The sequence below is a fragment of the Arvicola amphibius genome, chromosome 13 (assembly GCF_903992535.2).
Source record: "Arvicola amphibius chromosome 13, mArvAmp1.2, whole genome shotgun sequence".
NCBI classification, from domain to species: domain Eukaryota; kingdom Metazoa; phylum Chordata; class Mammalia; order Rodentia; family Cricetidae; genus Arvicola; species Arvicola amphibius.
In genome coordinates this window covers 46,660,256-46,686,980 of record NC_052059.1, presented here as the reverse complement: position 1 = coordinate 46,686,980, position 26,725 = coordinate 46,660,256, and positions in this window count along the sequence as shown.

The window sequence follows — 26,725 nt, the reverse complement described above, 5'->3', positions numbered from 1 at the left end:
GAGACAGAAGTGGCTGCCACAGAGGGCTGAGCCTTGGCTCCAGGGGTTCCTGGTAAGAGATGGGAAAAGCCGTTCCACAAGACAACTTCCAATGTTCCTGAAAGAACCTCAGCATTTGCCCAGTGGGTCCAGGATATCCCGCTGTTCAAATGTGATCCTATTTCTGGTTGTGGACAAAAATGACAGAAGAGAGGAGAAACCACAGTGAGAAAGGGAGAGAAAGAAACAGAAAGGGGCACGTCTGATGGGACCCAAGACTCGAAGATTCCCAGAAGTCAGCACACTGTGTGCCCATCACCTCCCACAATGTACATCTTCAAGAGCAGAAGGATACAAGAAAGACAGTCTGCTTTAGACACCTCCTTTCAGCAGCATCCCCCTGCATCCTCTCCACCCAACCAAGAGAGAGCCCTGCAAAGATGAAGATGGAAACCCTTTCCCAACTTTGGTCTCTACCATGGGACCTGAAGAAGTTTTGAGACATGAAGTCATTAACTGCTCGCCACCTCTGAGTGTTAAGGGATATATGCTACTGGTATCTCCCTTTTTATAGCCAGAATGACGGAGGCGACCCCAAGTTTAGAGACCCTTCCACAGAACCCGAGTCAATAAACAAGTGAGAAGCGCACTCCCTCTGGCTGTCCCTGTTCACTTCCAATAGACTCATTTACTGTCAAATGCTTGCTTTGTTGTCCCTCTAATCCCCTCGCCATTAACATGGGAGCCTGGAGAATGTTGGCTTCTTAACAGCTCACAGGACCACAATCATTGGGAACCCTAGAAAGCAGCATGGCCCCTCGCAAGGGACGATGGGAGGTCGAGAGCATGAGAGGCCAGCAGGCAGTTGTATGTGTCCTGTCTCCTTGACCTGAGCTCCTAGCACACTGGATCTCTGGTCTTAGGTGACTTGGTTGATCTTTCTTTAGGGTCTGTTGTTTATGATGAGTTTCTAGTCTGAGTGAGAGAGGAATTAGCTTCCAAGGTTGCAAGTATCCCTCGGTTTTGCACTGGGCAAAAGCCTCCTATGCTTCTTTTAGTCCTGCCTCCTATAATCCAAGTCCCTAAGCAAAGCTAAAGTCTAATCCAGAACAAAAATAAAATAAAAAGATAGTGTTTGCTATAGACAAACCTGTCTCCAACTTCTTACTCTGTCACTCCCTGTAGCTTTAGAACGTGAAGGTATGCCATGGTGCTTCTCTCAGGTCCCTGTCCTACCTGATGTAGGCAGGACAATGCCTAGTACAAAAGATTGCTCCAGGGGATAAGCCTGGAAAGTTCTGAACAGCCCTGACACACGCGGACACAGAATAGGCATGCACTGCTCTCCTGTTTTCCCCAATTAGCTCAAGCGTCAGTAGTGCAAACTTGACCCAAAATCTGTCTTGCCCTTTCTCCAGCTGTCACTAATTGCCAACTAACGGCATTCTGCGAGATAAAATAACGTTACTTTAAAAAAGGAAGGAAGGGGCTGGAGAGATGGCTCAGTGGTTAAGAGCATTGCCTGCTCTTCCAAAGGTCCTGAGTTCAATTCCTGGCAACCACATGGTGGCTCACAACCATCTGTAATGAGATCTGGTGCCCTTTTCTAGCCTGCAGACATACACACACAGACAGAATATTGTATACATAATAAATAAATAAATATTTTAAAAAAGGAAGGAAGGAGAGAAACTGAAGAGAGAGAGACTGGGGAAGGACGAGGGGGAAAGAGAGAGAGGGAGTTGGGGAGGGACAGCATATGGAAGGATTAAAGGAAAGAGGGCATTCACAATAGTCGAGTTATAGAACCAACCCAGATTCCCATCAAGAAATGAACTCAGAAAGAAACTATTCATGGGCCTGGAGAGACAGCACAACTGTCAAGAGCACTGACTGCTCTTCCAAAGGACTTGGGTTCAATTCCCAGCATGCACCTGGTAGCGCACATTCATCTGTAACTCCAATCCCAAGGGATCAAATGCCCTCTTCTGGCCTCTGAGGGCACCAGGTACATACATGGTATACAGAGATATGGGTAGTCAAGATATCCATATACACAAAATAATAAAAAGTAAATAAACTTTAAAAAAGAAAATATACATATGCACAATGAAGTTTCATTCAGCCACAAAGAAGTTGCATAGAAGCAGAGATCACTGTATTAAACAGAACAAGTCAAAAAAATATTGTATTTTTCTCTTAAATGTAACATCTATATTTAAACCACAAATGGGCATGAATATAGAAGGAAGGTTGCTCAGGGAGAGGAAGAAGCCAGTAGGAAGGGAGAGTGGCAGATGGTAACGCAGGGGTGAATATGGTCATAATATACATACATGAGATACTACAAGGAGACCCACTATTTCATACAACTGATATGGCATAATAACGTGAATGGAGAGGGAGGAGTGAGGGTGAGAAGGGAGGAGGGAGGGAGCAGGGAAGATAGCTGCAATAAGGCATGCAAAGAGTGGATTCGGAGCTAAAAGCAATCCACTTTGAAATCTTGTTCCCTAACATATGCTACCTCCTGGCCTCTCTTCAGCTCCTGTGTCTTTTAAGTCCGTTTATAATAAGAACACCTGCCTCGTGGGGTTATTTCAAAGATCCAATGTAATAATGGTCATGAAGGTATCTAACATCCAGGGTCCGGCCTTTGACAAATGCAAATAAATAAAAAAATATCACAATAAAGCCAGGAAAAAAGCTGATTGAATTTAAATGTCAATTCTAAGATTATTCACCTAAGCCCTCCTAGGGAGGCTAACTCAGTTTCAGCCTCTGAAGGAATCAGGAAGGCTGTTCCAACCCAAGGTGTGCCACGGAGAAGATCCTACAGGGGATGAGAAAGCTTCGCTGTACAGTTGCAATATTAAGTTGTCCTTATTAGAATAAGCTCCCGAATTGCATGGGGACAGAATCAAATCGAATCCGTCTTCAGCGGGGCAAGAAGCAATTGGACCGTTCCCCAGCAAGAGGGCTCCATAATGCAGCAATGTGGAAATGCCAGTGTCCTGATCTTTCTCTCCCAGCTGCAACTCCTGGCCATACCTGGACTATACTCTCAGAAAACGAGACAGAAACCTGCTATCCAGGAAGGTAGGGGCCTTGTAACAATGTTTCGCCCTAACAAAAGTCCTTAGCGATCTCTGCCTTGACTTGAATCCCTTTAGTGTTGGGTCTACAATGTGTAAACCTTGTTACTGGAAGGACTCTTAAAGCTCTTAGAATCCTCTTCATTGGAACATGCGACCAAATTGGACTCTCTGAGGGTGGCTGATGGTGGAGGCTGACCGAGGAGCCAAGGACAATGGCGATGGGCTTGGTCTCTACGACATGGACGGGCTCTGTGTGAGCCTTGTCAGTTCGGTTGCTCACCTTCCTGGACCTGGGGGGAGTTGGGAGGACCTTGAACTCAACATAGTGTAGAGAACCCTGATGGCTGTTTGGCCTCAAGAGGGAGGGAGTGGGGGTGTGGGTGGAGGGGAGGGGAGGGAAGGGGGAGGAGGAGGGGAGGAGATGGCAATTTTTAATAAAAAATAAATAAACTGGGAAAAAAAAAGAATCCTCTTCATCTTGGAAACAGTTTTCTTGCTCTTTGTCAGGCATCCTTGTTTGGTTCATTAAATTGTCACAGCTGCCTTCTAAGTCGGTGCTAGTATCCCCGGTCATAGGTAAGGACTGGGAAAGACCAAGTTGCTTATCCCACGTCATGTCGCTAATAGGTGGCATTCCTAAAATTGAACTCTGATAGGTGACTCCTCATTCCACAGTGCATGCTGTTGGAGTGTGAACCGCTAGTCAGCAGGGGCCCATTTTACTCCAAATATTTCCCCATACTTCCTCCAGTAACACTGGAATTAAATATGCTGAATAGATAGATGATTGGTAAGGTGAAGTGTGGGGCAGGGTCAGAGGTCTACCTCGGTGGGGGGGGGGGGTCATTCCTTAGGATCCTGTCCATCGTGTTTCTGAGACAGGTCCTCTCTCACTGTTCTAGCGCTCACCAGGCCACATGGAGGCAGGGATCCCCCGTCTCTGTCTCCCCAGTGCTGGGATTACAGGCTCCTGCTGCCATTCCTGACTTTGTGCGTGCTGGGGTCACAAGGTTAGGTCCTGATGCTTATGAAGCAAGCACTTTGCCCACTGGCCCCTGTCCCCAGGCCACCACTCCCCTGTGTCAGTTAACAGAAGAAATGGAGGCCAGGCTGATTCCAGTCAGAACTTTCTGTCGCCAATCACCTGGTTACCTTCTCTGCAGAATGGAACGATACAGGTTTCCCAGTGATGGGAATGCCATGAAAACCTAAAATACACATATTTAAATTTGAAAAAGACCATGAGTTGATCTGTGTGTGAAATGTGTGAAGTGTAGTCTGTGTTTTACTGGGTTTTGCTGAAGACTATGAAAGCCAGGCTGGCGCAATGGCCCAGCTGGTAAAGGTGCGCACCTCACAGGCCTACTACTTGAATCTGAGCTCTCCATCACATGTTGAGAGGAAAGAACCCACTCTCACAGCTGTCCTCTGACCTCCACACATGCATGCATGCTCACACATGTCTACACCTGCACACACATGCACACTCACGCTAATAATTTTTTAACTGCGTACAAGTCATCTAAACAAGTAAACAGGCAGGCTAGGGCTCTCAAGGTTGGTTGCTTCTCTCTCCAAAATAATAATACTAATTAATTGTTAAAGTTGCAAATGAAGGCTAATGGTCTGTGAGGACAGACAAAAGTTCACAGAAGTGGCCCAAGGAACTCAAAAGAGAAACCCCAGAGGAAGCTGGGAAGATTAAGCACTGCTAGCTGGGCTCCTAAGAGTTGAGTTCCTGGTCATGTGACTTCAGGAGAGGAAAAACCAAAGGGAGCTCCAGTTACCTGCAAACCTCCTGGGACAGGAGCAGCCCTCGGGTGCCCGAGGAGAGCCGGGGAAGCAGGGAAGATGAAAGGCCTGGATAAATATAAAGGCCTGGAGGCTGAGTTTCTGACAAGCCCTACGTGAAGGCAATAAGCACATAAGCAGGCAGAGAGAATGCCCCGGGCACCATGGGGAGAGCACTGAATCAGGAGTCAAGAGACTCCCGTGTGGCCCAAGACAAGACTCCTCCTGGGGTTCAACCTTCTTACCTTAAAATGTCCCTTCCAGGTACCCATACTCTGTTCTTTAATACAGATATTTAGCAAAATTTCCTGTTTAGCTTAACAGAAATACAGTTTCAAAGGGACAATATGTTTTCCTTCAACATACCCTCTTCTTTCATAAGCCTCCCCCTGATGAAATCACACACACACACACACACACACACACACACAGGCATGCACACAATCATATCTAGAGCAGTAGCCATTTGACTGTTAATATAATCACAGGCAAAAGCTGGCTATAAATATCAAGCGGTAACGGGGTCAGATTCTCTGGTGGACACCGAGGAATGTACCTTGTAGGTGGTACAGGGAGCCACTTTTCCAGGGACTTGCAGGGAAATTGAGCAGCAGTCCAACTCTGGGGCTCACAAATATCGCAAGCTCTTCCCACCCAGGTCTACAAGTCCCGCTTTCCTTCTGCGGAATTTCACCCAGCCTTTCGGCTGAGTTTGCTGACTTTCAGAGTTAGGGACCATGCATGTCCCATAAAATCTCAGTGTTTCTCTCTGGAGAAGGTCAAAGGCTTTGGAAAAGGCCAGGCCCAGATTATTGTCTTGGTAAGGTGAGATTTTTAGGAGATTCACTTCGAAAAGCCTGGTTCTGTGTGTAAGCCACTGCAGGGTGGTGGTGGGACTTGAAGTGACTTGCATGAAAGGAAGAGTGTAAGCATAAAATACTTACCTGTTACATCACCTGTTACCTGTGCATAGAAGAGTCTATGGTCTCTGGTCTCAGGTACCTGTGGTCCAGCTAACGAGCACCAGCTGCTGTGAAGGGAACACAGAAACAGAAAACACGAGACAGAAGGCCTCTGTGTGCACTGACTCCAGACTGAACCGAACGTGTCCACCCTTGCCATTCTCCACCTGACTTCCTAAATGAGCCACTGCAATATTAACACAGCAATTACACTGGGTTATAAGTCATCTGGCTGCTACTGACATGGCTCATGGCAGGAGTGATACTCTGCAAGCCTGAGGACCTGGGTTCATATCCCCAGCACCCATGTAAAAAGTTGGGATGGCTGTATGTGCTTAAGGGAGGGAGAAAACCCAGAAGCTCAGTAGTCAGTCAGCCTAGCCCAAACGGTGAATTTCTAGTTGCGTCAGAGACAATGCCCTGCTCTGGCTTCCACAGGCATGCTCGCAGGTTCAGGCACCCATGCATTCACATGCATACAACACATGCCCACACAATAAACAAACAAATGAAAGCTAAATAGACTGGAGAGTATGAGTAAGCTGCATGTGGCTACTATACAGTTTGAAAGATTTTGATATCTAAGGTGTCCTTTAATTGATCTACCTTGTATACAGAGGGACAGCTGTGTAACTGAGCTCAAAAAAAAAAAAAAGTACAATCGCCATTTAAGACACCCTGTCCTTCCTTGCACTGCCTTACCGCAATCCATCCTTCAGGCCTCAGGCAACGCTCTCTTTCCAGAACACAAATTTAAGCATGCCTTCCCATGCTGTCCACACCAACTCTACCCACAGAACAGGTCTGTGTTCTTTGTTGCGGTGATACAGGTTGTTCATTCTCCTTCCTCTCTGGGCTTTTGTGTGTGCCCTGAAGTACACACTGTGTCATCAAAGTGCTAGAGGCCAGACAAGCATTCCTTTCCCAGTGTGCCCCCCCCCCTTGAATCTGTCTCCGGGAGTCTCTCAACCTGGACCATTGACCCAGGTAGTCCAGAATATGATGCTCATCCTTCAGGTTTTAGCTTTAAAGCTCAGCGCTGGAACCTCTCTCCTGCTCCTGACGATCACACATCCCATACGCAGTAGCTACGAGGTGTCTATTCAACTGGCTGGGGCCATGGTTGTCATTCAGGACCCATGGAGGTCAGGAGCCACAATTGTCTTAATTAACACCACAATCCCTTTTCCAGCACAATGCACCTCCTAAGTGGCCCTTTAGTCTGGCCGAATGAATGAAGCTGCGCGGTGGCTAGCTGGAGGAAATGAAGATTAATAAGGACCACAATGCAAAAAAAAAAACGAAAGGAGACTGAGAGGAGGAGGTACCACTTGACTCCGGGTGAGAGGGACTTTGAAAGGGGGCAGACCAGATTAAATTATGGTCAGTGGGAAAGGTATAAAGGAGCTGTAATAAACCCATGGATGTTTAACAAATGGGGTGTATACTAATGAGTAAATTAATTAATAAGCTAGAAATGAATAAATGAATGGCTTTCTTGATGAAATGTATAACAAATGACAGGAACTAAAGGCATTTTTCTACAACTATAAATAGTTTATATCAACACGCCCGAGCATATGGTAATTGAGTACGTGTGTGAGCGTGGGACGATGATTGACAGGTCACAAATAGCCCTTCTTTTGCTATGTCCCGCCTCATTTCAAACTTCCTCCTACCCTACCTTCACCTGGATGGTTTGCTATTATTTCTCGGAAGTCCAGGGAAGGCCTGAGAGATGGTCGGCAGAAAAGATGCTTGCCACACAGTCCTAAGAACCTGAATTTGGATTCCCATACCCACCTGAGCACCAGGCAGGCATGGTGGCTGTCTGTCAACCCAGATCTCAGGAGGATCCTTGAGGTGAGCTTTCTAGCTTAAACTAGCTGATGAGGGAGTTCTGGCTCCATAGTCTCTGCCTAACTAATGAGTGTGATCAAGGAAGACGCAGCAGCTTTGAGCCTCTGTACACATAGAATCACGCCCCCGCTCAGACACATGGACCCACATACATATGGGCATGCATACACACATCCTGTCTTGCCACACACTCACATGCATGCAGGCCAATAAAAAAAAAATGTCCAGGGATCTAAAGCAGATGAAGTGACACATGCCCATATAATCCCAGCATGTGAGAGATGAAGGAATGAGTATCAGGAACTCAGGGCCAGCCTGGGCTACACGAGAGCCTGACCAAAATAAAAAGGTGCAGGGATCTAGAAAACTGGCTCCTAGTAACTTCCGGATTTTATGTTTGTTCTTCGTCTGCCCTCCCCCACATGTTTTTTTTTTTTTTTTCCTAACCACAGGAAGAGTCTTGCCACAATGAATATATCCAGTACCAAACAGACTGACGATTACAAAGCCAGGCTCAAGACCAGCTTTCAGATGGGATCCTGCTAAGGGTTGCCCTCTTCTCAAATGTTGCGGATTATCCTGGAATTTTTTTTTTCATTTGTAATTCTCCTGACTTGAAGTCCTGATTAATAGGGGACACCGAGCCCTGTTAAGAAAAATTCAATACATTATACTGCAGTCTAATCTCTCCTAGGCAGCTCTGCTGCAAAGCCACATTGCAGCGTTCACATAGCCTCTCTCCTCTGGGGGTTGAGGGGCCAGGGAAGGCAGAAGTAGGGGGAAAGAAATTCTGCTTCCTGGCGGCTCCTCAATGGTAGCTGCAGCTCCTTCCCTCTGCGTGTCTGTGTGAGCACACACACATGCACACACAATGTCCACACACATGCACACATCCCTGCACACACCTGCATGCACACATGCACACACACACCAAGAAAGCACATATAGCTCCCTGAAAATATTGGATAATATGCAGATTTAAGAAAAATGAAATTTCCCTTATTTTCATTTCATCCCAAGTCCCTTGGGCTTGAGTATAACTTTTCCAAAAAAGCAATAGCAGTCTATTTTGCATTCTTTCCTCCTTTGCTTCTTTGGATTTCATTTTGTTCGGACAAGTCCTCACTCCATAGCTGTGGCTGCCCTGGAACTCCCCACGTAAGTTAAGTTGGCCTTCAACCCACAACCATCTTCCTGCCTCGGGCTCCCAAAGTGCTGGGATGAACCATCATCTCCAATAATAGTTTTCATTGTTTCAGACAAAGAGAGGGGAAGCTCTGTCTAGAGCCGGTTGTAGATAATTTTTCTTGAAACGAAAGCAGGGCGAGTGATCACATCGAGATGACGCCCCAGCCTGCTTGAAGCTGACCAAAGGGCTAGCCCTGGATTCAAGTCCCACCGTGGTCAGCCCTGGCACCAGCTACCTCAGCTTCCATGAGACCAGATGCTAATGGACGGTTCCAGAAACCTTCCAACACGCGAACTGGAAAATCAGAAGGAACCTGGATTCCAGCTCACAGTTGCCAAGAAACTCTATATGATGCAGGTGAGGGCAGGCTTTTTTTTTCCTTCCTCTTTTAAATTCAGACTCATTAAAATATGTATTTTGCAAGGGGATTAAATTCAAACATCTGGAAAAGAAAAAGTCTACAACTCCGAAATATTTCTTGACTTGGCTTCGGACTTTGTTTCATTTCTTTTAAGTTGGGGGACAAGAGGCTGCTGGCTGGTGAGATGACAGAAGGGGCACGGAGAGGGCTAGAAAATGACTTGGAAGGGTCCCTGACTTCATCAGCAGCTATAATTGTGGGAAAAGAACCTGAAGATGCCAAACAACAGGAAATTACCAGAAGAATCTGTCAGCACAATCAGCTGCTATTTTCATTGTTCTTTGGCAAATTTATACGCAGTCGGGAGCACCTGGGCTGGCCCGGAGCCCAGGTTTGACTAATTGCCAGGGGAGAGGAATCGTCATTTGTCTTCGGAGGGGTTTCCTCCATTCGCTCCTCAAAACATGTGGTTTCGCTTTTCCTCTCTCTCCGCAGGAAATGGCAGGACAGTGAGACGCAAAATAAATGAGTTCACTTCCAAGAGGTTGCCTCCTAAGAGGCCACTCCAAAAATAACTGTCTTGTGAGAGGCTGTTAATAACCAAGGTTCTATACGCTGTCCTCAGAAAACAGCGTTCCAAAGGCACCGTGATTTCCACCCCCACCGGCTTCCCTGGCAAAGCACCGTGCACATTAGAAATAAAAGCATGAAAGATGAGAGAAGAAATCAAGGCCGGTGTCTTGGAGGTGGGGAATGTCACCCCTCACAGGCTTGCAAAACTCCTGTCCGTAGAGCAAAACTGTCCCCAAAAGCCCACTCTCCGGTCAGTGAAGGGTCCAGCTGGGACAGCGAATCCCAGCCTCCTCAGCTCTTGCCCCATGCCCATCACCGACTTCCCTGTCTTAAACCCAACTTACTAACTTTCCAGTGGGGAGCCAGGACGAGGCCCACGCCCACTTGTTGCGCTGTTGCCTGTTGCATGGCCTAGTTGGTGAGCTGGTATTAGATCAGATAGGGCTACATGAAGAGTGTAGAGGAATCTGCACTAATCGCCTGGCGAGCGGCTTGCTGCCCAGAGCTGGGTGTAGATAATTTGAAATGTCTTAAACTTCCAGAGATCACTTTTTTTTACAATAACCACCTGCCCGAAGGTCAGCCTTCTCCTCTAACTTTGCTCCATTTTTTATAGCTTAACACACCAATGAACACACACACACACACATACACACACACACACACACACATCAACCTCACACTCCCTCCCATGATTTAAGCAATAGCTCTAGCCAAGACACTCTACTTGAGTAGCAAAGTAGCAAAGTCATGTTTTATACCCTTTCCTGAAAGCAATAGAGCTTTCTGACTTAATTGCCTAGTATTTGCAACGTGCTGATTGGGACATGTCACGGTGATGGTATGTTTCATATTGAAACGTACATCCGCCTTTGGTGTATTTTCACCTGCACCGCGCTGCTCCTCTCTGGTGATTTAGGGGTTCTGGCAACATGTCAACAAAGCGTCGACTGCTCTTTCTTTCTTCCCTTCTCTCTTTCTCAAGCATCCAGAGCGCCCGGCACATCATAACTACCTTCGACAAAGCCAGCAACATTTGGGTTTGATTTGGTTTCTGTCGCAGACCCCTTCCTCAAAGTTGAGCCGAGCTGTAATTCTAAACTGACCCACCTTCCCCCTCGCAAAGGTGAAAAATGTTACGGAGCGTTTTACAGCCCGCAGCCCATCATTTATGCTGAAACTCTGGGAGAATTCAGTCTTGGCTTATTTTCCCTAAAATCAGTGATGTTTTGACATGTTTATTTGTTTAATTTGTTTATTTTGACTAGCTCTGATTATAATTGGCAGCAGCGGGCAGAATTAACATTAGGCAGTGTCTTAGACTTGTCTGTTACAATAACACGGAAAGAATGTGAAGCGAAATCCACCCAGTGCCTAACAATAGCAGGCAGGCAGGGAAGTGAGTACATGGGGTTTCTCTCATGGCAAGAACTGCAGCCCCAGCCTCTGACTTCACTTTTAGAAATGCGTACTGAGAACTGCACAGATTACCTCAATTTTATTCCTTTTATTCAACCAAAATGCCCCTTTAGTAACATATTTGGAAGAAAGTTACTAAAAAATAACGTTTTGTTTTTCAAATGTATTTAACCTTGGGATTTGTTTTCTGGGGGTTTTGTTGTTCTATGGCTCTTTAGAAATAAACTCACAGCAACTGTTCAGGAATATTGATTGCGGTGATGTCAGAATGAGTGCGCCGTATCCAATGTCATTGCGCGGCTGAAAACCCCACTTTCTGAATTCTTCCTCTAAAATACTCAAACAGTGAGATTTACAGAGAAAACACAGGAGCTTGTTTAACTGTGGCAATTTTTTCTGCTCTGATTTGCCATGACAATGGTCCCATCCTGACAACTTTTGTCTTTCTGTTTCCAAAGGTCCACATAAAGTCTATCTCGTAGGAATGATCTATACCCCGCATATAGGAGGCATAGGACCCACTGTGGGAAGTGGGGGATCTGTATATATTGCCCAGCCAGATCCCATGACAGTAGGGGGTTGTATTCCTTCCAGAGTCCTCCTTCCAAATCAGTGGGGAGACTCACTCACCGCATTCCCTTATCCTCGGGTTGAGGATTGCTTATGCCCCAGAGAGGGACCAACTGCAGCTCCTATAAGGAATCCATTCATCCACACCTCTGCTGCCAATTATGCTGAGAGCACAGATATGCCTCGCTCACATTTATTATCCCATAAATATTTGCCCTCTGCTCGCTGCCTGGTTAATTGCTGTGTGCAATTCTGACTTTGAACACCATATGCATGGCACTCTGATGAGGGCCAAGTTCAAGTTGCCATACCTATGCCAAGCAGCCCAGAGGTCCCCTGCTATGGAATATTTGCGTGGAGAATCCTGGTGTCGCTAGGCAACTTGCCCTTCAGCTTCTGTTTTGTTTCAGCTGAAGTGAGTCTCATGTGTGGGGCAAGAAAACTGATACAGGATCAGGAGAGTTGGTGACCATTTCTCTGTCCTGATCAGTTCTGTGCCTGGTGGGATTGGAGGAACTGGGAAGACAGTATTTAACAGGTTAAGGGGTTTCCTTATAGAACTCTGAAAATGTATTGGTTTCCCCCAACTTAAGAAGCATAAAAACTGCTGAACTCCGGAACATTGGACATGAAATCAGTCATTGATGGCAGCCTGCAAAAAAAAAAAAAAAAAAAAAAAAAAAAAAAAAAAAAAAAAAAAAAAAAAAATTACAATATGGAAAAAGAACAGGGCAAAGTTCTGCTTTTCCCAGACTGTACCTTGATTCCCTAGGAGGAAAGGGAAGACAAGATACCCGAAAGCTCAAACTGGTGGAGTGTGGTGGCTATGTCCCTCCGAGGCACAGGCCCCCTACCCTATGTGCTTCTCCCTATGGTAGAACTCTTCTGACTGAGAAATTGCCAGGCGGAGACTCAGGGAGAGAAGAGAAGAAAAATTGTGCTGACGGACGGACACACACGCACACACACACACACACACACACACACACACAAGTGGGCAACTGTTGTAGACCTCCAAAACTTGCCAGATAGACAATTCAGGCTGAGACTCAGGAAGCAGAACACATAGTCTCCCACCTCTTGTCTTTGCCGTCTTGGTAAGCCAGTCCCATCGAGCAGAGTCAGCCGGGTCTCCAGACGTGTAATAAGCTCCAAGACAGGGAAGTTTACTAGGCAACATTCATTTACTGCTTAATTCAAAGCATGGCCACGTCTGTCCCCTGAGCCCTGGGCTAATTGGGACTTTACCATAGACAGGGCCCTGTGTTGTTTCTGTCAACATCTTGGGAGAACTAGCAGGACATAAAGATAAAGAATACAACCTTCCACCCAACATCCGGGGCAGGGGTGGGAGACTCTTCTTTTCTTCCAGCTGAGGTGGGGGGGGGGCTATGCCAAGAATGGCAAAAGGAAGTCACTTTCTCCTTTCTCCCTTTAATTTACTGCCCTCAGACTTGTAACCTGCGCTGCAGAATGGAACGCTGAGGTCTGTCTCTGACTCCCACGCGCCCCTGCTTTACTGGGTCACTGTCAATTAAACACTTGCTTGATGTATTCCTTATATCCTCCAGTAGTTGCAGCACCCTGATGGCGCTGGGCTCCTCTGAAGACAGATGTGTCCTACCGTCACCCGATATTGTTTTTATGCCATCCTGCTAAAGGGAGATCTCAAGTCGTTCCTATGAAACAGGCTAGCTTTCTTTTCCTTTCGGTTAAACTCAGTAATGAAGCATGGGCCGTAAGTGTTTCCAAACTCCTTGGATATAGAGGTTATATAAATACAAGGCAATATTATTGAAATGAAACGTCTTCAGGGCGTTTGCCAAGGGACCTGGTGTTAGGAATATTTTACATGAGAAGATTAAATGAGGAAGTGTCTAATGAAGTCTTGCTGCTGGCAGCTCCATCAGGACCGGTTCTCAGTCCCACTGGAGAGTGTGGTGATTTAGAAGAACAACCACATAGTGGCTAACTTGAAGAAGAGTCTGAGAACCATTTTTACTGCCTGCCAACACTGTTCTGTGGCTTCTGACATTTCCCAAATGCAGTGCACTAGAAATGATCAAAAAAGGAGCCCAAGAATCCTTCAGGATGAGGATACCATAAATGTATTCAAGTTAGAAAAATGACTCCTTCAGATCAACCAGCAGGTAAAACCCTCTGGCTTTGAGAAACCAGATCCCACTTTTTAAGAAGAAATTCTTGGGCTGGGGCTATAGTTCAGCCCATAGTGTCCTTTCCTCGCATGCACAGTGGCCTGGGTTTGACCTCCAGTCCTACATTAAAAACCAGGCCTGGTGGTGCCTGTCTGTAATCCCAGCATTCTGGAGGTGGAAGCAAAAAAATCAGAAGTTCAAGGTCACCCTCAACTACATAGTGAGTAGCAGCCAGCCCAAATATATGAGACCCTATCTCAAAAGAGAGGGGGAGAGAAGAACAAACAGAAAGAAGGGAAAGAGAAGGAGAAGAAACTCTAGGAGTGTGTTACCTAGACTCTTGTATACATGAAATAACTCCACGATAAAGATAGCAGTGAGTGGTGACCAGGATCAAAGTCAAGGACTTGCTGCAGTCCTGGGAAGGTGGAATTGGGTTCTAATTCTCCCACTCCATCCTCCTACGCCGGGGTCTCCACAGACACTGCCCACAATAACGATAAGAAGGGACATCCCGACATGTCTCTGATGTTGCATTGTGGGGTTGCTTTATAAAGAAAGGCGAAGAATAATGATGATGCTCAAAAGGAGAAATAAATATTTCCGAAAGCAGCTCATCGATAGGGTAGCCTGTAAAATATGTAAAAAATAATAGTCGAGCTGACGCGTGAAACAAACACTAGGTTCAGAGACACAGAGCCTTTCTTACAGTTGGCTCTGGTTATGTCATCTTGGGCCTTCTGAAATAGCATCACTTGGAGAAGAGGAAATGTGAGCAGAGCCTTCCTGACAGGGCGCTTGCTGCGTGGGTCAGGTGCGGTGATGCTTGGGCACACACTGTGTCCTGTGTCGATATACAGTTTTATCTTTGCTGGGTACTGAAGCAAAAGCTCGAATCGCTCACTGGACGAGTGAAAAGCTGGGGATGGGCTCAGGAGCAGCTCGTGTCCCTGATGCTACCATCTGGGAACTGTTTTCAGTTGCAATAAATGAGCGCAGAACGGCTTTAAATATACAAACAGTTTCTTATTTAATCCGAAGATAGAGCCGTGAATTCTGTCGTCTCTCCTGAGAAGTCCCCTCCCTTGTCTTTTCAATACACGCTTGGCCCAGAAGTCTCCTCTTTTGTTTGGCTTGTTATGTAAGGTTATATAAATACGAACTGATACTACTTGATTCAAGGTGAACTTACATGCAATTGACTAAACATCCCTCCAGAGAAGCCCTGATCAGAGCTGACTTCTTTGAACCTCCCATCTGTGTCTTCTGGAGGCTCCCACTGCAGCATCCAGGAGCCCCATCTTTCTTCCTCCTGATTCTGCATATGCCTTGCACAGGCCATGCAGGCTCTGCACTGGCCTGGACCCCTCTGTGGAGCCTCAGGCTCCAGGCACTGGCAGTCAGCAGCTGACACTGGGGTTCGGAATCCCAAGGGAGCTGGCACAGCCCTGCTCCAGCTCTCGGCTGAACAGAGACAATAAGAGGGATTTGGGGGGATTTCTGAGTCCCCAAACAGGGGTGTCTCAGGCTACATACCCATCGGCCATGAGGATCCGTGCTCCCAAACCAGTCCAAGGACCTCTGAACTTACCAGTGTTCAGAGTCTGGCTCTACCTATGCACTGCACTCAACCAGGGAGTTGACTCCGCTCAAGCAGGAAGACACAGAGATGGCTCCAGGCGTGAGGCTCTGGGTTTCCAACCAGGCTTGGAGGCCTTCATCATGGCTTCCTGCTGTTCTTCCACCCCATCTCTTTCCTCTCCTTCCTGGTCTTCTTGTGCCTCCTAAGTCCTTTTTCCCCTTCTCCCCCTCATGACAGGCAAGCATGCAACAGCTGCTCTTTGTAGCATGAACACAAAGAAAGGCATTGCTGGTCCTTAGAATTTGCAGCATGGCTACCAGAGAAGTCCCGCCTTCTGGTCTGTCTGCTTTGCCCCATAGCACCTCACTTTTTTTTTTTTTTTTTTTTTTTTTTTAGCCTTTCAACAGTTGAGTCCTGGGAGAGCATCAGCTTCCCTAGGTCACAGTGACGTACAGTGGGTTTGGCAGGTTTCTCCTCCCATGTGCAGAAATCCGGGTGAGTGCCTTTGCTTCTTGATTTCCGTGCCTAAGCCTCACCAATGTTCTCTTCTCTTCTCGATGGCCAGTCAGTGGCTTGTTCAGAGCTGGAAGCTCATCGTGAAACCTGACCAAAGCCAAGTCTTACTGTTGAGTTCAGTTTCATACCCAACTAGTGTGGCTTCTTGGTTCTCAAAAACAAAACAAAAATAATTTTATTTTCAGAGAGCAGCACATCTGATCTAAAAGAAAAAGAAAGGAATTTGGCCTTGCAGTTTCCTTGGGAAACACATGGCAATACAGTCATCCTTCGGTATCCATGGGAACTGGTCCCAGGGACCCTAGACACCCAAACCTCCTGATGCGGAAATCCCTTCTATAAAATGGAGTCATGTCTGTACAGCCTCCACGTAGTTTGAATCATCTCCAGATATGTTTAACACCTAAGACAATGTAAGTGTTATGCAAGTCGTTGGGAGTCCATATTCTTTAGGCAAAGATGACAAGGAAAAAGAACTGTATGGCTGAGTATATATTCAGTTTTTAAAAACATATTTCTGTCTTCTGCTGGTTGGACCCGAGGATGTGAAACCCATGAATACAATGCACTGGCCATAAATACCAAGCTTACTCTCCTAAGAAATGAGAATACAGACCCGGCCGAAGTTGAATATGAACACATTCCAGGGTGGAAGAAGAGAACTGAGACAAGAATCAAGTTCTTCTCGGATAAAATTCTTAGTATTGTTCCATGAGAAGGAGAGGGGACACTCACCTTCTGCGAGCAGTTAAATATAGTCTGACTACAGGGACCGAGGCATAGATGGCTCTCTGTTGCCATCCAGTGGGCCAATGCTGTATGATGGCGAAGATTCTTGGCTGAGATGACCCAGTGCATTGAATCCGATTGGCATAACATCATGCCGTCTCCTCTACAGAACCCCTAAAGCCTCCAGAACGCATCCCCCTCCAGCCCTCCCACCTCCCTCATTAGCCGCCTTTGTTTGTCTTTGAGAGAAAGGGATCTTGGCTGGCCTCTTCTTGTTGACTGAAACATTCAGTACTCAAAAAGAACAGCTTTTGTGGTACTTGGGCCAAACCTACAGTTCCCTAATTGGTTTAAAAGATGGGGAAGCAGGGTGTGGAGAAAGAATAAATGTGAACCAGAGAGAGAGAGGGGGGGGGGAGAGAGTACATAGTGCTGGCGTCGGGTAAGTGCCAAATGGTAAATAAACCCTTTTTATAGACTCATTTGGCCTCGGTGCTGCAAAGGCTTTCCTAATTGAGGGAGGAAGTAGACTAAAGGGCAGTCTTAAGTGACACTTGGTTCTTCCTGAGCAATGCTAAGGTCTGTGGTTGATCTGTTAGGAGATAACAGGGCTTCTCCAGTGCCCTTGAAGTCTGTGGGTTAGATAGCCAGGAGGAAGCGTTTAGATCTAATTATCTTGGAATTCTCCTCAAGCACATACTAGGTTTTCCTTCAGTGGGCCTGTGTCTGGGGTTCTGGCCCCAACCAACCAAAACAAGACCAGTGGTCAGGTCGGTCACAGGCGGTCAGATGTCAATGACACAGACCAAATGGGGAGTCCAGGACAGACTGTAAACCTCTGGGCCAGATTGTATGGGAGTTCACACGAATCTGGTTCTAGTATCTTGAAAGCTGGGGATTGCCTTCCAAGGAAAGCTAAATGTGCTTGCTAGCAAATGTCTCCTGTGTCAAAACTGAACATATCAGAACACCAGTAAGTTAACCAATAAGAAGGCATCTTTTGCAAACTCTGCACGGCTCCTCATGTAACACTGCACATGTGTGTTCTCTCTGCATGAGCTAATTGCTCACTGTGGATTCACAAAAGAAAAGCCACACGAAAACCAGAGAAGAGAAGCCACCACCCACAAGCAAAGAGATGCGCTCTCTCTCAGCACAAGCCCAGGTCCATTTGCAATGATCAGGAAAGCCGCCACAAGACTGGAGATAGAATTCAGATCACGCTCGCATCTATGAAACATTGTGAATGTTTCTCGCTTCCCTTATCCACTTAGTGATAAAGACTGTTAACAGATATTAAATAGTAGTAATTCATCTTTTATTTTTTTTAACTCAGCTCTTCCCCTTTTGGGCTCTGGACCAATGTATTTGAGAAGTCTCCAGAGATTGCAAGATGAGCTATTTGTTTTAAGTCATTGCCCTATACAAACGCTTATCTGTAGGAATGAGAATGTGCTCATTTCTATTCTGCTAGAACACAGTGAGGTGGTGCCTGCCTCCAAATCACAGTGCTTGGGAGAGGCAGGCAGGATGAGGCTGGAGCTCATTCTCAGCTACCAAGCAAATTCAAGGCCAGCCTCGGTTATATAAACTCCTATCTTTAAAAACTGAAAGAAAGAAGGTCCTGTACTCATAGAGCCAGAATAAATCTCATATGTGCACATGTATATATGTGTACCTGTATATAATGATATATATATACCATATATGTGTGTAACATCAGATTTTATTTTATAAAACATAATAGTGAGTTACATTTTCTTTTTTACTCTATCTATCTATCATCTATCTATCTATCTATCTATCTATCTATCTATCTATCTATCTATTTTTGTGTTTTCAAGGCAGGGATTTTCTGTGTAACAGCCCTGGCTGTCCTGGAACTTGCTCAGTAAACCAGCCTGGCCTCAAACTCACAGAGATCTGCCTGTCTCTGCCTCCTCAGTGCTGGGATTAAAGGCATGATGCACCACTACCACCCGGCTTCTATTTTCTTCTATTGGCTAAAATCAATACACATCTTTGTAGTTTATTGTGGACTGAATTATGTCTCTTTAAAGTAGCCACGGTAACTCAGACCATAATTACACTGAGAGAGAGAAGGGGGTCTAAGGTTTAAAAGAGGCTGGTCAGGGGTCCTGGTCCCACGTGTGTGGTATCCCTCAAGAAGCCATGAGGCCATAGATATGTAGAAAGACGGCCACATGAAGGCCTGGAAGGGAAAGTGGCCACCTACAAGCCGAATCCTAAGGCCTCCACAGAAAACCGCCTTGCCTGGTATCAGACTCCCAGCCTCCAGAACACAGGAACACAAACATCATCAGTGGACGCTATTCAGTGTGTGCTGCTTTGTAATCACAGCTCAAGTGACTGAACATCAAGCCAAGATCGGTTAGAGTCGACATTTCCCACTGTGCCACATCCTGCCTGCCTGACAGAATTTGCCTGCTGCAGGTATAAATTTAATGCTTCGGTACATTTCCAGAGCCTTGTACAAACATGACCACAACACCACACAGTCTCGAGAAACACACTTAACCTCTCTGGGCCTCAGCTTCTCTGTCTGTGAAATGGAGCTAATGCTTTCCACGGGCATTTGTTTCGATGATTGCAGGATGTGGCAGAAGTCATATGACATTTCTGTATCACTCGTAGGCCTCAGACTTCCTCGAGACTAACGCTAAATCCCAAATCTTTAATGACCAGATACCTGACTTTCCAGTCAAGGCTCCAGTCTTTGCAAAACTAAGCCCCACCCCAGCCCCTACCCCTGCCCCCCAGTTTTCTGCTCTCTGCATCCCTAAGGTTTCAGAATTAGCTTTAGGCCCCATTTTATGTTTTTCCTCCACTTCTATGATCCAGCTTCCTACCGTGCTTGTCCTGCGTAATCCCCACCCCTTGGGTGCGTTGGCCACACCTCATGGCTTACGTCTAATAAACAGAACACAGAAGAAGTGACAGGATGTCGTTGCTGAGATTAGGTGACAAAAGGCCAGTTTCCTGTTAGGCAGTCTCCCTAGCTCACTCATGTATTCACTGTGAGGGAAGCCAGCTGTTGCACTAGGCCCTCTCCTCAAGAGAACCATGCGGTGAGGCTGCTCATCAGCAGTCACTTGTGTGAGCTTGGCTGTAGATGCCTCCCCAGGTGACCACAGACACCACCTAAACTGCAGCCAGCCCGAGACTGAAACTGGAGGGGGGGCACAGTTACGCTGTCTGGGGACTGTGGAGACCCAGAACTCTGAGGCCCAGGCTGCTCAGTTTGGGGAGATTTGTTACACAGCAGTAACAAATATCTCATCTCACACTCCAGGAAAAAAGGGGGGGATTGAAACCAGACTGCCCACTACTTGCACAACTCAGAGGCCAGAACCTGGTCAATGGTCAAGAGACTCACCAAAGTCGGTCTGTTAGGGATTCCCGCTGTGTTAGTCTCCTTGGGCAGAGACTACTGACCTAACCCTAGTAGTTCAGGCTGCATAGTGACCTCAGCTCTTTACTGGGCCAAATGAGTTATGATTCTGTGGATGACCCCAATTTTGCACATTGTTAGGATCAAAGCAATGTCCTCTTGTGGGTCTCTGAATTTTAAATGGAAATGGAAGCTTAGACTAGGTTTGCACTCTGTGTGTGTGTGTGTGTGTGTGTGTGTGTGTGTACATGGGGTGTGCGTCCCTGAACTTGAGTGTGCATGGAGGTCAGATTTTGACCTTGGGTGTCTTCTTCCATCACATTCTACCTTAGTTTTGAGCCAGGGTCTCTTATGCTGGAGCTCACCAATTTTTCTAGCTTGACCGATCAGTAAGCCCCAGAGTTCCTCCAGTCTGCACACCTGAAGCATTGGGATTACAAGATTCTTTTTTGTTTGTTTTGTTTCTTGAGACAGGGTTTCACTGTAGCTTTGGAGCCTGTCCTGGAACTAGCTCTTGTAGATGAGGCTGGCCTCGAAGTCACAGAGATCCACCCGCCTCTGCCTCCCAAGTGCAGGGATTAAAGGCATGAGCCACCACCGCCAGGCCAAGATTCAAATTTCTACATCGGCTTTTTTTCTTTGCTGGAGCTGAAGATGGGACTCAGGTCTTCATGCACACAAGGCTGAGGCTCCCAGGCTAAGCCGTTCTCCAGACCTTGAATTTGCATTTGATCCCTCTGATTCATTCTACTCGTCTACCCAAGAAGTCTCTAGATGATGCTTGGTATGACAGTAGTTGGAGTTCACAAGAAGATGTCTTTTCTTCTCCAACTTCATGCGCGTTATTCCAGGCTCCTCTGGAAGACTCCGTGGTCATGCCAGGCTCTGGGTAGATGAGGAACTGGCCAGTTGAGTATTAGAGAGGCTAAGGGGAACTGCAGTCACTGTTTTCATTTGTGATTGTCATGATTCTTCCATGTCAAACACATACAAGGAAGCTACAAGAATAGACACCCAGGGCTGTCAATCTTAACCTTGGCGCCCTAAGCCAATGGCATTTGTTCCAACAAGTAGACTTACTAGAAGGCTTCTTTCCAGTAAATCTGGGGGTTCTAGAGAAGGTGGCCTTCCCGCTGAGCCTGCCAAGTCTGGAGAATGGCACTCAGAGAAGCTGCAAGCATGTGAAGAGAGGTTCTCAGAGGAAGAAAGTCACACAGGGAAAGGGGAAGATACGGAGAGGGACACACCTGGTGAGTTTATATGGCAGTTCTGAGTCCTGAGATTCTACCTCAGCAGCCTTGGGCCCTTTGCTGTGTCTGTGTGTCTATGTGCCAGACTGGTTAGAGGTGGGGGTCCAGGCCTCACAGCAAATAGGACCAGAGAGAGAGGAACGATGAGGAATAGTTCAAATGAGTTCAAGAGGATGCAGTCAGGCAGGATGCTTCCAGATGCAGGCTTCAGTGGACACGGGCAAAACACTCCTGTCAATAGGCACTTGGCTTTAGCTCACCAGCTTCTTTAAAAAAAAATTATTCATTAATTATGTATACAGTGTTCTGCCTGCAGGCCAGAAGAGGGTACCAAACCTTATTACAGATGGTTGTGAGCCACTATGTGGTTGCTGGGACTTGAACTCAGGGGCTTCTGGAAGAGCGGCCAGTGCCCTTAACCTCTGAGCCACCTCTCCAGCCCCAAGTCACCAAATTCTTAGGAGCTGGAGAGAGAACAGTTTTGTGGAAGATGCTAGTCACAATGTCAGACAATAGGGTAATAGAGGTCTGGCTTTGTTTTTGTTGGTTTGGTTTTCTGTTTGTTTGTTTCGCTTTTTGTATATGAATGCTTACATGAATGTTTGTCTGTACACTAGATGCTTGCAGTGCCCATGGAGAGAAAATGGTTTCAGATCCCCTGGAATTACAGGCAGTTGTGAGTGACCACGTTAGTGCTGGGAACTGAACCAGGGTCCTCTATAAGAGCAACCAGTACTCCTAACCACTGAGCCATCTCTCCAGCCCCTGGCTTTTCTTCAAGGAAGCCTGTGAAAGCCGATTGGTAGAAAATCTCCTCTCCAGTGAAGCAATTGGGATCTGCGCAGGTGGCTACCGACTCGGAAGGACAATGCAGATCCTGAGATGATGTCAGAGAGTGGATTGCCAGATTGTGGAAGTCTGCTCCTAGAACACTTGGTGCAGGGGCACTGTGCGAGAGGGGAACGCAGGGGCATGGGAAAGGCGCTACAACTGAAGCAGGCCACCGTACTCTCTCACCCAATCTCCACTAGGTGCAAGGGTAAAATGTCACCTCACATTTGGAACCATGAGACGCTAACAGCTCCCGAGGGGACAGAGCCAGTTGCCTCGGCCATGGCCTCATTAGTGCCAAACTGTAGCCAGCTGCATCAATCATAGAAAGTAACACTTGTCTGTATCACACGTTTTTCCCAGGACACATAACCCTGCTTTGAAAAGAAAGTTACATTGGTAGCAATCATCCAGATTTCGCCTGAATTGGTCTACCCTCCTTGCTACACTCAAATTCCCAACCCCTCACTCCCCAGAACGGAGAGGATTCTGTGATGCACGGAATAAAGCAGTAGTCACTGTACAACACTGCTCCCCTGTTCCCCCCTGACTCCCGCCATCCCGCCACCTTTCTCTTGCTATCCCTTTATTGTTATGAAAGGGGGGTGTTGTTCTGTCCTTCAGATGCCAGCATTGCACAGGAGTGGGGGGGGGACAAAAACAAACAAAAACAAAAATAAAAAAACCCTTAACTCCAAACACACACCTACAGAACCTCCCTGATGTGAACACACACATCAACCTGCATGCACGCACACATCTGTGCGCACACTACACAATACCCTACACACACATTCTGCCGACAAAGCAGCGCATCGGGTTTGTGTAATTGTTCCGTGAGTAGAGGTGCTGGTAACCAAGTCTGACAGCCTGAGTTGGATCCCCAGAGTTCGTGTGAAGATAGGGAAAAAAAGAACCAACTCCACATGGATGTCCTTTGACCTCCACATGTGCCCACACACTAATAATAAATAAGATCTTAAAGGAGCAATGTGTTATACTCCAGCTCTTTAGAAGACATTTCGTCCCAAGTGCTTCTTCGGTTCCTATACACTGTTCCTTTCTTATGACTGCCCAAGAATGGGAACCCAGGGTGCTGATGGGAAACGAGCCTTTTTGACAACTCCAGCACCATGCTCTAGGCCTGCTCTTGCCTTCCCCTCCCTCCCTACTGCCTCAATATTCACCTTTCACCTGCCAAACAAGCATTCTGTCCCTTCTGGGCAGCAGAACCCTCCTTGGGGTTCCGCAGTCGATTGCAGGCAAAGCTTAAGTTTCCCTTCGCAGTTACAGCTTTGCATGCAGTTCCTAACCTTTGCGTAGCCTAACGGCTAGCGCCACTAGTGCCGCTGAAGCCAGTAACATATGGAAAGATAGAACCATGGCTGCAGGTTACCCTACCGGGATGTGTGAGAAAATCTCCCTGGATCTCGGGGTACAGTGCGGTGGACGTGGATATGATCGGGATGTTCTTAGAGAGGCTGGAGAGAAGGCTCAGTTATGTATTTGTCAGGCCAACATGAAGACCTGAGCTTACTATCTACTATATAGTTGGAAAGCCAGACATCTGCAATTCTAGTGCTGGACCAAGCAGGGACAGGAGGATATCTGGGGCTTGCTGGCCAGCCAGTCCGGCTGAATACTCAAGTGACAGCTTCAGTAAGCAACACGGTCTCAAAACATAAGGTGACGGTCCAGCAAGATGACTCGGGGGTAAAGGCACTTGTGCAAGCCTGGCAACCCAGGTTTGGTCCCTAGAACCCACTTAAAGGAGGAAGAAGAGAAGGGATGTCACAAGGTGGTCCTCTGATGTCCACATGTACCCCCAACATACACACACACACACACACACACACACACACACACCATGTATACATATGCAATAACAATACATAGTAAAATAAAAAATGAGGTGGGGAATAATTGAGAAAGACATCAACCTATGGCCACACGCACACACACAAAGAATTGTCTTAGAAGGAAAATTTGAATTCCCCCACCCTGTCTTATTGTAGAGATCTGCAGGTACTTTTTAAATATAAAGAAACTGGAGCAACAGTGAGAGAGATCGTGGGTGGGGCTCATACGATCCACTGGCTTGGGAAGCGGTGTTTACTGGGGGCCAGAAAGATCCTGACAATCTGATGACTTTTTAGATTCAAATTCAAAGTGAGGTCCTGAGGCTGCCTTTTCCGCTAGCCCTGTGTTGAGGGACTTCCTCAGAGCTTATTCTATTTGATCTTCACAATTAACCTGTGCTAGCTATGGTCTAGGAGACAAAACACAGAGCTTCCCTTATTGTTCTTCCAGTGTTCAGTGTGAAGAAACACAACAAAGAGCTGCTTAGAATATAATGACTATTTTGAGGCATAGCATATGCTTTTTTTCTGCCATCTTCTTCTATGCACATATAATTTACAACAGTTTAAGTCTGAAGGTGCTTTACTCCTTAGCAAGAAGGGCAAAATTTTCCATAATATGAAATATATTCCTTGCTGTAGTAAGCCACGCTTGTATGGAGTTTAATGCCACATCGTGCACCACGCTGGGTTTGACCAACTCTCTGTCTACTGTAGGAGACATAAAATGTTCCCAACATTTCATTACCAGAAAAATGCTCTGATGGGCGCTCTGACAGCAACATCTTTGTACCTCTCACGATCGGTCTTCTTGGATTGATAACTGCAAGTCAAATTTCTGTTCACAGCACATGTAAAATTTTAATGCTTTTCTTCTCATTGCCAAGTAGCACTCTAGAAAAGTTATAGCAACTTGCAAAACCACAAATGATATAAAAAGATTACTCATTTCCCTGTGACACTGCCAGCATTTTTATCTTTGACAGTTTTTTTGAATGAAAAATTAGCTTTTTATTTTTTTAATGTGCAATTATTTGTACATTAATCAAGAAATAAAATACAGTTCATGTATTGACTGGCTTTTATTTTTGCTTATGTAAAATGTTCCTTTCTTTTGTTTTCTATTAAGCTGTCCATCTTTGTCTTGGTTTTTTTAATGTGTGCACATGCTTGCATGTGTGTGTACATACATGTGTACATGTGTGCACATATGGAAGCCATATGTTGACATCAGAGGTCTTCCTCAGTCACTATCACACTTTTTGGGCTAGAGTCTCTCACTGAATCAGGAGCACACTGACTTCTCTACAGGATCTGGCTGGCGAGCCCCAGGAATCCTCCTGACTCCCCCTCCCCAGAGCTGCAATTACAGACATGTCCCTGCCTTGCATGTCAGTGCCTGGGGTTGAACTCAAGTCCTTGGGCTCTCATAACCAGCACCTTGCCCATGGAGCTATCCATCTCCCCAGGCCCCATTTTCTTCCTTTCCAAATAATTCCCTATTTTCATTTTGTGGTAGTTTAAATAAAAATGGCCCTCATGGGCTCATATTTGGTCACCAGAAAGTGGAACTTTTTGAAAAGATTACAAGGATTAGGAGGTGTGACCTTGTGGGAGGAAGTTTGTCACTAGGGCTGGATTTTGAGGTTTCAAAAGTCCATGCCAGCCCAGTCTCAGTCTTTCTCTGTCTGTCTCTGTCTCTCTCTCTCTCTCTCTCTCTCTCTCTCTCTCTCTCTCTCTCTCTCTCTCTCTCTCTCTCTCTCTCTCTCTCTCTCTCTCTCCTTGCTGATCAGGACATGGCTCTCAGCTACTTCTTCAACACCACAGCTGTCTGCTGCCTTTCCCCCCACAATGATGATAATGAACTAAGCCTCTCTATAAACTATACAATGGACTATAAGCAAGGCCCAATTAAATGCTTTCTTTATAAGTGTTGCCTTGGCCACAGTGAATCATCACAGTAACAGAACAGTGACTAAGATACCTTTTAATATTATTTACTATTTAATATAGATATTGTAGACATTTGTTTTCATAAGTCTGATGGAGTCAAATTATTCCACCTTTTACGATTTTTGTACCTTTTTATACACCTATGAAGTCCTTCAACAATGGCTTGAGAATGACTTAATTAATCCCCTAGGATTGTAGTAGTTTCTCCTCACACTTCCACCTTAACTTTGGGTGTATCTGAAGCAGGACTCTACCTCTATTCCACAATTGGTGACTCTGTAGCCCATTACTCCCAGACTGGAAATGCTAATTTCCTCACACGTGGAGTCTTTAGTCCACAGCTCCTAGGCAGGCCGTGAGGAGCCGTTCACCATCTGAGGTCTTCCTCTGCTACCCGGAAGCCCATTCCTTCCTTCCTAAGAGGGGAATTCATCATCAGAGCTTAGATTTCCTTGCAAGGCAAAGGGTCAAAATAATAATCAACTATGGCTATCACTGTAGACGTGAATTCTTTTTAAATCAAAGAATATCACTTTCACGGGAATCTCTTGTAAAGGAATGGACTTTGACCCAATGTTTTTGTTGCTGTAAGCCATTAGCAACTGGAGGTGGGGGGTGTCCCTGTTCAAACCCTT